Source organism: Apus apus, chromosome 15 (assembly GCF_020740795.1).
Source record: "Apus apus isolate bApuApu2 chromosome 15, bApuApu2.pri.cur, whole genome shotgun sequence".
Classification (NCBI taxonomy): Eukaryota; Metazoa; Chordata; class Aves; order Apodiformes; family Apodidae; genus Apus; species Apus apus.
The window spans coordinates 3800436-3815618 of NC_067296.1; the positions used below are offsets into that span (position 1 = coordinate 3800436).

Consider the following 15183-nt stretch of genomic DNA (forward strand, 5'->3'; position numbering starts at 1 on the left):
CCAAACCAGCTATTTTTATTTTATTTTTTTTTCTTTTTCTGGGAATTCTTACTAGCTGTGGATTTAAAACCAGAAGATTTCCTAATTGTTGGTTAATACGGTAGACCTTCCTGTAGGATTTCACAATTATTAACTCTGAGGTTTTGTTGATTTGCTTTGAGGGACAAGCACCTGGGGACCTTTGCCTGGGCTGCTCAGGCTGTGGGTGAGGCCCAGGCAGAGCTGGCCAAGGGCAATGGGGATAACTGACAAAGTGGTTTCTGGTGCTCCTGTCGTTAGATGGACACCTGGTGCAACTCTCATGACTGGGGGTTGGGATAGAAATGCTTTGTTTCTCTGGAAGGCAAGCCACCAACTCAGTCAAGGCTTCTCATCTGGGAGATTTGCAGCAGCTGGGAACCCATATGGCAAGGGGCAAAACGTGCCACAGTGTGCTTGCAGACTGAGAAGCAGATAAGACTAATTTACCTCGCTTCAGCCCTCTGGAAGATTTTTCTTTGTGTTATACCTTCTAAAAATTCTTCCAGGGTGTTCTTGGCTGTCCTAGGGAGAAGATTCTGTCTTCTCTGAGGAGCTGCTGTGCCAGCAGAAGGCATCTGCTCACTGAATACCTTTGGGCTGAAATGGAGGTGAGGCAATGAGACCTTATTTTGGTTTCCCTGTGCTTTCCTTCCTCAACTTTCAATCTCTTGAAACAATTATGTTCTAATCTTTTGTGTTTAGCCATCTGCTGATACCCTCTGTCTGGGTTTCTAGGTTTCCATAGCTGTACTCTTCTTCTTGTGCTTTTCCAAACCTGATGCTTTTTATTAAGATATGTATTTTTAATCTGTGATTGTGCAAAAACTGAATCCAAGGAAGGCAGTAGACAGGAGGTCTCACCTCATGAAAAACTGTCACAGTTTGTAGTTCATGACAGTAAAGCAGTTATCATTCATGGCAATACCCACTGTTCTCCTTAGACTGCTTTGGCTCCCACTGCCTGAATGTATGTGGTAATATAAGAACCACAGAGTTCTTCCCTCTAGCAGCTTGGTGTGGGCATATTTAGGTACCATAACAAGAGGTGCTACAAGAAAACAGATAGATGAAGGCCTGGGAGGTGATCCATAAATAACATAAATTCAGTGTGTCCATAAATAAATTAAATTCTGTAACAACCCTGTGAGGTAAGTCAGTATTGCAGAGATGGGTAAACCAGGTTCCTGGAAATGCAGCTGGTGATGAGTTGAAAGTAGAGCCTGGGCAATCCCTGGCAGGATTTGAGAGAAGTGGCAGGATTGCTGAGGAAAGTGAGGATTTGTTAGGGTTGGTCGATCTGCTGAGAAACAATTGTGTGTAATTAAGCAAAGTGAAATAGTATCTGACAGCTCTAGGGATGCATCAGGGTGTGTGTGTTTAGTGGAGACACAGAATCTATTTCCTAAAGAATGGGATTGACAGAAGTGGCAAAATCATGCCTAGCAGAGGTCGGCTGAAGAGTAAAAAAATAAGTAAATAGTAGCTTTCTTTGCCTTCTTCTGATCCTGCTTCAGATCAGAGCTTCTGGGAATCTCCTCAAGGAGCATTTGCAAGCTGTTCTGCATGCCATTTTGGCAGAGCTCAGCTGTTTAAGGCTAGCAAATCTGGGCTGGTAACAGTTCCTAGAATAAAACCCATCTTGCCAGAAGAAGAAAATCTAAGAACAGAAAAGTCTGGTTGTATTTTTTCCATCGCTGCCTGTGTACTTCTCAGAGCCTTGTAAACAAAGCCAAGTTGTTGATGAGCAATATGTCAATCAAAGAGCTGCTGAATGTTCTGGAGACAGTTATCACTAGGTGTTTTGACTAAATGTCTGAGAGCTCATGCTCTTGGGAAATTTCCCAACAGATCTGAAGATAAACACACAAGCTCTTGGCTCCTCTCCTGACTGGATGAGAATCTGAGAACTGATAATTATTTACATTTAACCTGTGCACGTTACAGAACTGGTGGTGCATCCTTCAGAAGGCAGCACTGGAGCATTTCACAGTGGTGGTTACTAAGGGCAAAGTCCCACTCAATATTTAAATTCTGCCAGGCTTCTCATCTACATTTCAAATCATGCCAGAAAAAAAAAAAAAAAAAAGTCCTATGTCATATTCATCTGTAGTTACTTTGGCCTCAGCTGAAGTACAGAGGTAGCAAAAATCAGATGAGTGAACCTGTTCTGGAAGGCCCTCCACTGGGAGAATCATCACAGGCATTTGGTGAAGAAGCAAGAAGAAATTTGGTATTCTAAGCAATTTTTGTAAGTTTTCATTCAAGTCAAAGTGTTTAATGATCCCCTGCTGCTGCAGTTCTGTGCTGCTGAACGATCCTTCCTTGGGAACTCTTCTGAATCCCAGGTTTGGGACTTCAGGGAGGCAAGATGAGTTACTGGGAGGTTGGCCTCAAACAGCAAGAAGTAAAGACCCACAAGTAGGCACCTGCAGAAGCACCAAAGCAGTGAGTAGCACGTCACTGCTGGAGGTCGTGCTGCTTGCTTCTTTGCACAGCACTGAAAATGGGCAAGATTCCCCGTGAGCCATAGTCTTCTCCCCAAGCATGAGTTCTCTCAAGCAGTGACCATCAGTCACTGGGACAGATCCTCCAACTATGAGATGGGCAGAGGAGGACAGTACAGGAGAAGCTCTAAGAAAATAAAACTTCCTTCATCTCACCAGGAGATGTTTTGTTTGATGTTTTTTTTTTTTTTTCTCCCCTTGTTTTTCTTTTGATAAAATTCTGCTTGTGATGCTACAGGCAGTGACCATGGTGCAGAAATCTTGAAGAATGACTTGAACTAAGACAAGGACTCAGTGAGCAAAGACTTTTTTTTAATTAGAAACCTCAGATTTTCATCTCTGCCAACAGTGACTTTTTTTTAATCTGTTCATCAGGAACATATACAGGAGTGATTCTTTCTGTTGTTCTGGTGACAAGAATAACAGCATGTAAGTGGTTTTATTCTCCACCTAGGTTGCATGTGTGGTCACTTTAATTTTACCTGTTACAAGCAGTCTCTCCTCCACAGCACCCCCCTGACTGGCAGAGACACAAGCCCACACGGCCCACTGAATAGTAAACAGATCTGTGAAATGTCATGGCATTAATGAAAATTTCACAGATCAGCACAGGAATAAACACAATGAAAGAAAGGGTTTGCCCATGAGAATTAACCAGTCTCCATTAGTAGGAGTAAATGACTGACTGATTTAATTCCTGGAGCCTGTACTTTTGTAATGCTCCAGCTCAGCCATGAACCTCTTATTGGCTTGCCCAGACTCTTTTCTCTCAGTTAAGTCAACAAAATGCAGTCTGGCTCAGAGGAAGCTGCTGCAGGTACCCAGTGCATTCCAAAAAGCATGACTGCTCAGCACTGCAGCAGTAGAAGCATCTCATTTGAGCTGCAAAGAGGTTTTCTCCCCCAAAGCAGTTAGAAGTTGAGGATGGTTAGTGTGGCATGTGTTGCCCTGGCCATCTGTCTAATGTCTGGTCAGTGAGGGAAATGGTGCTGTCACAATTTGTGCCCTGGTAACACAACTCTGGGTGGACACTGCTCCCCTGGGTGTGCATGTGTGTGTACTGTCCTGTCTAGATGTATTTGTGCATTAGTAACAAGTAATCTATAGATTTATAGAAAGGCCAAGCTTAGCCCAACTCCAGCTCACTGGGGGAGAATTTTAATGACAGGTTGGTGAAAGGATTAGGCTCCCAATTTTGTATATTTGTAGCTTAAGGAGACCCACCAGTATGTAGGACTTCTCTTAACCTGTCAGAGAATCTAAGAACTTGCCAAAATGAGTTAAATATTTAACCTTAGTGATTTTGTGCATAGTTTTCCTTTTGGTCATGAGCTCACATGTTTATAGTAGAAAAGTGCCTTCTCTCCAGCCCATGGGAGCTCCCAGGAGCCCTGAGAGCCTTTGGTTCCCTCAGCATCTGGCTTCCAGGGAGCAGGTACGTGGGCAGCAGAAGGTCCCGTTCATATGGTTCAGCTCCAGCAAAGCTCTCTCTGTTAGCCCATTCAGTCTCTGCCTGTCAAACTTAGAAAGAGGGGGTAAGACCACAGCACAGGCTCAGCCATCCGTTTACACCTAATATTATTTACACCATGTCTTCCTAGATGAGTTTGCCTGAGGAGACAGGCTTTCTTGTGCTCTTCTGTACCAGCTGGGGATTGCAGGGATGTTTTAGCTGTCCCCTTTATATCCATAATACTGGATCTTTCATCTTGAATAATCAATTTAGGCTGTATTCCTGTTCTTGCAGTGGAAGTGGTATGAACTAAAGCAAGAGAAGGACAGTAAGGAGATTGCTGCAGTCTCCTGCAGCAATCCTGTATATTTTCAGTTCTGCAACTGCTCAATCTGCAAACCAAGGCAAAGTGGGAGACCATTCTGTTGTTGAAAATTATCTGTATTTGCTGATCTTTAGAACTTTCCACAATTACCATTGCTAAGAACAGAGATATCCTGGCTGGAAGTCTAGATATTTGTCCTGTTTCTGGGTTACTGTTCATTTACAGTGGTATTATGGCAGCAGTTAATGACAATAGTTTGTTTGTATAAAAACTCTTCTATGAGCCTAGATCTAAACATATGCATTTCTTAACTCATAAAAATTAAACACCTTAAGAACAAGCACACACAAATGATAATTAAGTTTTGATTCTTCCAGCATTTTCAGGCCACTCCTGGGACTTGCCAGTCTTGTTCAATATTTTAAGTTGTTCAGCAGCTCTGGAAAGTAAAGCAATGGCCATTGGTGGGCAAGCACTTCAGTAGTTGTTTTTCAGAGTTAGCAGCTCAGGTAGGTTGCATGGATGTGGCAGACTGAACACATTTACTTCAGAGGCACAGAAACCAGGCTTAGCCATCTGTACATGCTGGAATCTTGAACATGCTCATATCAAAACCGAGCTCCTGACTAAATGAGATGCTTTCTTTACCAGTTAATCAACTAAGCACCCACATAGCCCAGATGAGAAACCAAGGGCTTGGAAGTATTAGTCTTCCAGCCTTTCACTGATATTTAGCAGTCCTTTCTACTAGGATTTCCTTTGGCAAATAATGGGAAATTCATAACACACGCAAAAAGAGTCAACTTCAATTTGTACAGATCCAATTTGACAGTATCCCTTACAAATCACTGAGAAACAACATTCTGAATGGTACTGTTGTCCTATGGTTTTTCAAATTAAAGCTTTGGGTGATCAGGAGTGGCTGATCATTTTTCAGGACCAAAAGTCGGTGAGGGAAAAGCCACCAAAAGAGTCATCAGAGACAGTTTACTTATCCTGAGAAGAAAACTACATAGTCAGACCACAGCTCAATACAGAGAGTTAAGTTATTAAAAGCCTCAGAAGATGGTTTGATGTGGATAAACAGTGATTGCTCTGACAGTTTCCATCAGACGTTATCAGGTGGAATAGCCAGTCAGGCTGATACAGCCCCAGAGCAGCCACCTGATTCATGCACCTTTGGATAAATGAGGCCCCATCTCTTGTTGATGTTAAAGCTCTGGAGGATAATAAGGCAGTGAAGGTAGTTCAGGCCCTTGCTGTTGAGTCAATGCTCTGCACAAGGCAGTTTCTTGTCCTCCTGCAGGCAACCTTGTAGTCATCACAGGGACTTGGCTTGAAGGGAGCAGGCTGGAAACGAATTCTGGATCATAGAATCTTAGAATGGTTTGGGTTGGAAGCGACCTTAAAGATCATCCAGTTCCAAACCCCCCACCATGGGCAGGGACACCTCCCACTAGACCAGGTTGCTCCAAGTCCCATCCAACCTGCCCTTGAAAGCTTCCAGGGATGGGGCAGCCACAGCTTCCCTGGGCAACTTGTTCCAATGTCTTATCACCCATTTTTCCTAGTGTCAAATCTAAGTCTCCCCTCTTCCAGTATTAATCCATTACCCCTTGTCCTCTCGCTACAAGCCCCTAGAAAAACTCCCTCCCTAGCTTTCCTGCAAGCCCCCTCAATTGCCCCACCTGCCTGCTTAGCTCACTGTGATGCAAGAGGTGATCTTTGCAAGTAATTAGTGCAGTCAAGTCCTCTTCATACTTCTCCTTTCCTTTTTTTTTGTAGTAGGGTGGAAAGAACTCTCCATCTCCCCTGGATTGCCATGCCCCTTGTGGCCTGAATTATTCTCGATTGTCATAAAAACAACAAGTGATGATTCCTTGCTATAAAAACCGACCTCATGTTACATTTCAGTGTCCTAAGGTACCAGGAATATTTTAGCTGGACAAAAATCTGTGTATATTTGTACAGAAATGCCCAGGCATGCAACGAATAGGCTTTTAGCTTACAGCTTGGGGGAGTTCTGGGTCACTGAGAAGAGCTATAAACGTATAAACATCAGGTAATTATAATAATAAATGGAGCTGTTTCACATGCATCACCCCTCACAGAAGTCAGAGTCTGGGCTTCTGTAAATATGCTGATACATACTTAATTATTAAAAACAGCAATGAGCTCAGTATACTCACATCTTATGTAACTGTGTAGCCTCCCCCCCCCATTATTACATAGAAGCACATTTTCTTTATTGCTGTGCAAAACTGTTGCCTTCTCAAATTCTGTGGGTGGTTTGAAACAAAGCTGCATTAAATGTGTATCTTTGTGCTATGGTTAATATTACATTGTGCCATTTTCCATTGTGCTGCAACACGTCTTAGCAGGTTTTTTTTCCACATGTAAAATGACAAGAGATCAATTACAAAACTGTTAAATGTCAATTAACATCTTGGCAATCTGAATCCCAAATGAACCTGGGAAATTACCTTGTTATATGTCACTTATACGTATAAATGGTGGTTAAATGTTTAATGAATGCATGAAAAAAAAAATAATTGCCTATTTACTGTTTATGGAGTGGTAAACTAATCCCATCACCATTCGTTGTGGCCACTGGAAAACTAAGGTTGAATTTCCAAATCTGCGAGGCTGAAACAGTCTCTGAAATGCATCATTCATCAATCAGGTGCACCTAAATATAGAACTGGGAATCTAATTTTCAGCCCTTCAGTGGGAGCATTTTGTCCTGCTAAGCTACCAAGTTATTTCTTTTGGTGTGTTCTAGTCTACACTGCAGCTCCTTGCTATAGAGCTGAAGCACTGAGCAGCATCTACAAAGCCCTGAGCTTTCGTGGAAAAGGTCGTCATCACATAAAAAAATCATCCATTTAGCAATAATTTAGGCTAAAATGTAGTCAGTACAACAAGGTTAACACCTCCACTCATAGGAGAATGTAGTCATTGCCCTTGGGATAAGAACTTTCCCTTTGCAGAATATTAAAAATAGGATTTTTATTTATTACAAGTAGTCAAGACTTTGCTTTGGCATCTCAGCTGAAAAATGGCACCTTTAGGAACCCAGCAGGGATCACATCACCTACTTCACTTCTCAATCTCAGTTGCCTTTGCTAAAACCTGCTCTCTTTGGCCCATAGAGGGTGCAGAAGTGCTCTGGAGCATGCTCTGGTGACAGCTGGACTCCTCCTCCATGGACCTCACCAAGCCAAAGGCAATGAGCCTTCTGAAACGAGTGCCTGAGTTAAGGTGGGTAGAAGAGGGCTGGGGAATGGTACCTGTGATGGGGCAGCCCTGTCCCAAGGAAGAAGTACCCCTTGGGTCACTTGGTCCAACACTGGCTGTTTATCTCAGGGAGAGGAAAGACGTTTCTTTCCAACAAGCATTGCTCACACATCTCCCTCTCCTCTCCGATGGGTCACTGATGCAGGAGGGAGATCAAAGGGCTGTTGAAAGCCAAGCCAGACCAGTGAGCCTACATGCCCATACGAGAACAAAGCTGGGAGTTACTGGCTGGGGGACACTTCGCCTCTCCTGGCTGGTGAAGCACCTACTTCCCAAGGCTAAGCTGAGGATCAAAGGGGGACTCTAAGCCTTACAGATCACAGAGTTGGAGAGGAGCTTTCCTTGGTTAATTTGAGATTCCACAGACATGGACTGTGGGCTCCTGTGGGAGCTTCCAACCTTCAGGAGCAGAGTACATGCAGTCACATCTCTGTGTCCCTCTCAGCCATCCTGTTCTTCTTGGCAAATGCCTCATGCTTTGAATTGAAAGGACTCTTTGCAATTAGAAAATACAGTTGTTGGTCCCAAAGGAAAAGTATCTGTACATGTTGTCTATGGCAAAGGGAAGGGGCATCAGGTGACAAGGTCCAGCCACAGAGATGAGCAGTCACCAGCTTTCAGCTGGGACAAGGAGGAGTTACCAACACTGTTGGTCTGTGACATATGCCCTGGGCTAAGGAGTGTGGGTCTGGCTGTGGGGCAGCACAGTGATAGTTTGGAAGTAAAACTGCAGAAAAACCCACAGCCCATTCTGCTGGACAGCATGGTCTCCTGGTCATGTTCTACTCAAGGATTTCTTCCTCAAAGTCTATTATTTCAAGGCCAACTGGCAGGGTGCTGCCTGGGACAGGGTTTAACTCAGCAAGGGCCATGAGAGAAACTAATTTGAGGGAAAATGCTTCATCAGAAGTTTGCCAACTATCTGCTGAAGACAGATGTTGTTTCAGTCTAATTCTTTCTCTTTGGTGTGCAGGATCATGCCAGCTGAAGGTGTAATGGGACTTGCCCCCTGACTTCTCATTAAAATAAATGCATCTTGGCCAGCAGACCTTGCTGTATGGCTCTGCAAAGCTCATCTTCAGTGTCAGCTCTACATTTTGTACCAGATCACTTCAGACAAGGCTATTAACACTAACTGGGCAGGAAAGGGGATCCACGGTGGCCTCTGCTGCCAGACGGTCCCATCTGCAGGTGTAATAAAGCTCTCCCTGCCTTTGAAGAGCCCAAAACTGTTCTTCCCTGTTAACCTGGGGCAAAATGGAGCAATAGGCACAGAGGTGACTTTGCTGCTGACACTTGTAGCTTCAGGAAGTGATGTATTTTTGTGGCTGGCACAATTTTTAACAAGAGAAATAGCATTGTTATTAAGAAGTGGGCCTCTCCTGAGCATATCTTGCTCTTCCATAGCTTCTGTTCTGCTGGAGTCGTTCCTTTGGCTTTAACAATAGCAGATGCTTCATTATAATTTGCAAGGAAAAACACTGGGTGTTTGGGGCTCCCCACCCAGAGCAGAATCACAGAAGGGCTTTTTTGTTTGGTTGTTTTAGGAATGTAATTTGGTAATTCGGTTGCTTGCCTGATAAATGTCTGCCCTCTGATCTACAGGAGATGGAAAGCAATGTAACTGGATTTGACAGACAGAATTCAGCTGCTGTGTTTGAGACACAGCAAAGCAGCCTGGGGAGAAAAGCATTACAGCAAATTATGCTTCCTTATCTCCCAAACTAGCAGTGCCAGGCCAGCTTGGAGTGCTGAATGAACAAGTCTTTGAAAGGGCAATATCCACCAAGCTTAAACAGCAGTGCTGCCCAGGACTGACCCCAGGCCTGGGGCTGTGGGCACAGGGGGAAGCTGCTGTGAACTCCCAGCTAATCCCAGTTCCCTTTATCACCCCCCTACTGTGCTTGGTGTGCAAGTCTGGGGCAAGGGGTTTCTTCCCAGCAGGGCTAGCAGCCAGTGTCTTGCTCTGAGTAGCAGGCTCTGTTGGTTGCCCCAGCCCTGTCTGCTTGCACTGTCCTCTCTGCCAGCCCAGGGGACAGAGATGGCAATGCCACAGGCAGAGAAAGCCTCACTTGTATTTTTTGCATCATTGTTCAGTGTTCTCTCACTGCAGATACCCCATGCAGCCAGCCCAGCTCTGCAGATACCCTGACTTTAATGCTGATGCCCATGTAGCTCAGCAGCTGCCACAGTTATGGGGTTTTTAATATGCTCCTTCTAATATTACTCTTTGGGTCAATTCAGTTCTCAGAGGTGGTTCAAAACATGACCAAGTGCACCCATTAATTGGTGTCTTTACTCCAAACACACTCTAGTTTTCTCTGAACTGACCCTTATTTAATGGCAGTAGAAGGACACCAGTCAGGCTGGAAAGATGGGGCCATCCCAGGCTGAGCCTGCTCTGAGCTTGTGGCTAATGGTTTCCCTCCAGCTTTCTGCTTTCTCAGTAGCTCTGTGGTTTGGGGATGTGCAGTGTGAGGTGTGGATGCATGACACTGGGAAAGCTGCACATGCAGAAGTTAGCTCAGCACCACTATGCTGGGCTGCTTCTAGCAACAGGAAATCATTTATTGGTATTTTTTTTTAAAAGGGTGTCTAGATACCATGGAAATTTTTCTTTCAAATAGCCAGAGCAGGGTGGGTGAAGTTATCCTCTCTGGAAGAGGAAAAACTTGCTCCAAGGCACTTGCATCCCAATCCTTAAATTCACATAGTGCCATAGGGACTTTTCTATCATCATGGTGACTCTGATGTATCTTCAAAGTGATGGGGAAAGGAGATTAAAGTAATTTTGTATTTTTTTTCTGCATTCTCTACCTAGATTGTAACTATCTAACTTAACCAGATGTCCTCTGTTCCTCCCACATCGAAGCCTGCCTGCTCCTTTCCCAAAACATCCATCACACCTCAGCTCAGCTCTTCCTTGATTTGTAGGAGATGGTTGCTCAGTCTGCCTCCCCTTTAATCATTCCTCTAACAGCAACTGGAGAGATGAAAAGCCGGGGGGGGATCTAAGTAATCCATTTCTATGTGTAAAAAGCCCAAAAAAGTGGGGGGATAGTGGGAGAGAGCGAGTCTGTCTGAGCAGACAGGCTGGTTACGTCAAGGGACAGGAAGAGCAGCCCTTGCAAATCAATACAGATGAGTCTTTGAAAAGGTTGACTGACTGCACTGGATTAGCTATTGATTTTTGTCATTTTCACAGCTAGTGCCATGCTCTCCACCCGCTGAGGCCATTAAGCTCTGAGGCCTTAAACTTCTAATCCCTCACTAATAACAACAAGACAATGGCCCAGCAAGGGAAGGATCAAACAGGATGGCCAGTGGCTTCCGTGCTGCAGCCAGTGTGCTGGTGGCTGGGAAGGAATCGTGGCAACCCAGAGACAAAATGCATGGAAGGATTCAGATCCCCCTCAGAGGCTAACTGCAGAGCAGTGTTTATTGATAAGAATCTCCACCTGCTTTCCAGGTAGCACCAGCACCATGGGATGCATCATTTTGGCAGGATCTCTCTTGAGCTTTGATTTTGTTAAATCAGAGGAGAATTTTGGTTGTTTCCATGATAACTTTGTTAGAGGTGCACAACAGCCTGGGCTTCCTCTGCAGTGGCTAAAGGGCTGAGGTTATACCCAAGCATCATGCCTTCACTGTGACATTGTTTGCTCAGCATACCCAGCTGTAAGGAACCCCTGTGTTTATTTTAAGGTAGGGTGTTGGAAGGAGTCAAGTCCTTACCATACTTCCTGAATGGAGACAGGAAACAGGAAAGGGTTAATGGGAACGCTCTTCTAAGAGGGATGGAAAGATGGCTAAGGATTGGATACAAAAAATGGATGGAGGAGATCTGGCTATGGGTAAGTGCTTTCAAAGTTGAGGAACCATGCTAGCTTTGTCCTATACCACCCTTTGTATAAAGCAGAGTAGATTTACCAGGTCATGCCAAAGAGCTGATCCCAGCTCAGCTTCCAGAACATCTGGAAGTAGCAGCAGTTGTGAGAGCATCATCATGGATGTGGCCTAACAAACCATGTCATACAGCTGTTCTACATCTCACTGGAAATAGTCTATTTGCAATATCTGGAGCCTTAAAAAGGGAGCTCCAGAGTTCAGTCCCACAGGTTAAGTCATCTGCACCTCTCAGCTTGACTCCCTCGGCTCTGGAGGTGGTAAGCAAGGGAGTGCAGCTCACCAGGGGATCACTCAGCCTCTTCTGCCACCCACAGCTCTGGATTTTTCCCATGTCCAGAGCTGCCTGAACTCAGCACAGCCATGACTGAGTGGGAGAGTGTGCCCAGAGAAGAGAAAAACCCTTGGAGATATGCTGTGTACTCCTTACCAAAGTGTTAGTCCTGCACACAGCCATGCTCTGCAATGTCACCTCTTTCCTCTGCTATAGCTACCATGCCCATGTGGTGGAGAGGGCTACCACTACCCACCTGCTGTGTGGCAAGCAACCCATCACCCACAAGACAGTCCTAAATCCCCAAGCACATCATTACAAGGAGCAGCTGAGGGAGTTAGGGAGGTTTAGTCCACAGAAGAGGAGACTGAGAGGAGACCTTATTGCCCTCTTCAACTGCCTGAAAGGAGGTTGTAGTGAGGTGGGAGTTGGTCTCTTCTCCCATGTAACTGGTGATAGGACAAGAATAAATGGACTCCAGTCACACCAGGGGAAATTCAGATTGATATTAGGAAAAAAATATTTACTGAAAGAGTGGTCAAGCATTGGATCAGGCTGTCCAGGGAAGTGGTGGAGTCACCATCCCTGGAGGTGTTCAAACAATATGTGGACAGCACTTCAAGACACAGTTTATTTGGCACGGTGGTGTTGGGTTGACAGTTGGACTTGATTTTAGAGGGTTTTTTTCCAACCTTAATGAGTCTATGATTCTATGATTTATTGGAGGAACTGGGAGGTGGGGATGAAGCTGGTGCTGCAGAGGTAGCACTGCAGCCAGGAGTCTCCAGCACCCAGCTGAGGGTACAGAGCTGGCTGGGGCCCCTTGGGCCTGTGTTACAAACATTTTGCTGAGTGAGTGCTTGGTTTGCTGAGAAGCTCAGCCTAAATGTTGACAGTTTTTTTTTCTTTGGGTCTGGTATTTAATTTAAGGTCCTTTGTGGTTCTCAGGAATGAAGGGATTATCATCAATATACAAAACAAACAGACTCTGCTGGATTTCATCCCTTTGGATGCAGGGAGCTAATGCTCCTGCAATAGCAATCATCACTGCCCACCCAACTGGGCAGCAAACAAAGGCAGAGCGATGTGTGAGGGAGCAGATAGAACTTCTCCATTCACAAACCTTGTGCAAATCCAGCCAGTGCAGCCCTGCAGCTCTCCCTGGATCCTTTTCTTCAGGCATCTGGCCAGCTGGCAAAAGCGAGTCGAATTGAAATGTTCTCCCACATTGTCTGTTCAGGTTGTTCCCAGCTTTTCCAGAGCTGATACCACAGCTTCATTCCATGCCTGGGCTCCTGAAGTTTTCCAAAAGCACAGGAGAGGGAAAAGTGCTGAATAAAGCAATAGGGGCAAAAGGAAATGACATGATTTTTTAGCTGACTTCAGTGCAGCTGAAGCACCTGCCCTGTGCTCAGTGAGCCTGTGCAGAACCACTGCTGGGGTAAAGAACAGAAAGGTCTAGAAGATGAATCTCTTCAAGGCTACTGAAATGAAAATAAACCTGCTTTTAGTGTTACTTGATACGTTTTAAAGTTCTAGCAGCCTTATTTAAAAATATGTTAAGTCTTCCTGTTACAAGTGGCTGGAGAAGATGTTATGTGTAGTTTTAACCAATCTCAGGTAAACAGTAGTTGGAGGTTTTTTTAAAAAATTTCTTAGCAAGTTAAAAAATATAAAAATACTTTCATTCTGCTTAGAATTGTTTCCCCCTATTTTCTTCACATTGAAGAAAATATATCCCATAATTTCTCAACTCTAACCAACATCATCCCCCTGAGTGTTTGGAAAGAGCATTTGAAGGGATTCTTTCTTTCCAGCTGCTGGGAAGCATCTGGGTGGGGAAGAGGTTAAGTCACACAACCTCTCACCTCATGAGGTTAAATAATTTGAAGCAAAGTATTTGAATCCCAAAGACTTTTTTATTAAAATAAAAAGCATTTTATTTAACAATTATTATCCTGAATACCTATTGGTTGCCTCAAGGAGACCACAATAGGGAAATTAATCCCCTGAGCAAACTGGCTTGCTCATTTGGAAACACTGCCATGCATGTTTTGCCATGTTGGTTTGCTGAGTTCTATACAATTTAAAACAAACAAACAAACAAAAACCAAACACACACAACAAAACAAACAAGCAAACAAAAAAACACCACAAAAGTAACTGCCTGTAAGGGATATGGGAAGAGAGAGATGCCAGCAGCAACCAGGAAGAAAACGTGTGCACCCAGTGCATGGTAACTCTGTGTTAACCCATGTGAACTGAGGAGTCCCTAAAATTCCTGTGGGAAAATTCTCATGGGAAGTTTGTGGGACAGAAGGTGGTCCAAGGGACAGTTGTGTACTGCCCTCCTGCAGCCCAGTGGGGCTGTGGCACCTCCTGCCCCACAAGCAGCCTCTGCTCCCTGCCTGCTCTGTAGGTGACACCCTGGATCCTGGCTCTGGATGCTGCTGCTTCCTTAGTTTGTAAGCACAAGAGGGACCATCTCAGTTTATCTCCTATGTACTGTGCTGATTCTTTGACTATCTTTGTGATTAAAAAAATGAAATGTTTATGACAGCTAATCATAACTAACAGCACCATCTCTCTCCTTTGCACAGCATCAGTAGGTTTGGACCAGAAACAGTTCAGCACAGACACCTGGTGCTTCACACAGGGAGATATTCAGAGAATCTAATGCTTGTGCAGGGTTTTCCCAGAGTAAGTATTGCCAGCATGTATCTAGACCTGGGGGTTTTTTCACTGTCACATTGTAAGCTCTTTGTCCCCATTGTGGGCATGCAGGCCACCTGGCCACTTGCATGTCTAGCCCTGTCACCCACAAGGTAAGAACAAGGTGCAGCACAGGATTTATTTCACAGGAGGCAGAGCACTTCTTCTTTTTTTCCTTTTTTTGCTTTATCTCTTTCCAGACAGTTGGCTCAGTTTAATGGACTGTCTTTTAGCTTGTGCATAATTCTTTTCCAAATTAAATTCTCTTAGAAGCCCAACATAATGCAGACCGTGTTGTCAGCTCATTACTTTTACATCCTTTCTTGTTCTGTTTATGTGAACGGAGGTTTAATTAACTATAATCTACTGTGTAGGCAAGAGGAAAAAAAAAATACTCTACTTGAAGGTATGTATTTATACCCTATTATATTTTTTAACATTTTTGGTGGGGAGAGTTAACCTTTTTTTCTGTGAGGAAGGCCGAGTGCTTTATGTTTCTCTGCAAACACTCAGGGAAGTCTAAGGCATCCAGACTTGTCTGTCACCCTCTTCAGCCTCTTACTCTTCGCTGGGCTTAAATCTACAAGAAAAAGTGAAGCCTTTGTTAGCTTCAGTGTGGGTCTGTGGGAGCTCACAGTGCAGGCTGGGTGTCTGTCACCCTAGGTGGCCATGCTCAGCCATGCAGGCACAG

General features: G+C 44.5%; 1 long non-coding RNA gene across 2 annotated transcripts in view; it reads left to right on the forward strand.

Annotated features, from left to right (window-relative positions):
* The first annotated feature begins 225 nt into the window (after positions 1-225).
* Positions 226-15183, forward strand: part of LOC127391013 (uncharacterized) — a 36437-nt gene continuing 21479 nt past the window's right edge. Inside the window, exons 1-2 of one of the 2 annotated variants that reach the window (XR_007890991.1) lie at positions 226-629; positions 14381-14480. This is a non-coding gene — a long non-coding RNA (uncharacterized LOC127391013). The remainder of the gene's footprint in view (positions 630-14380; positions 14481-15183) is intronic. The other variant, XR_007890992.1, reaches the window with a different exon arrangement.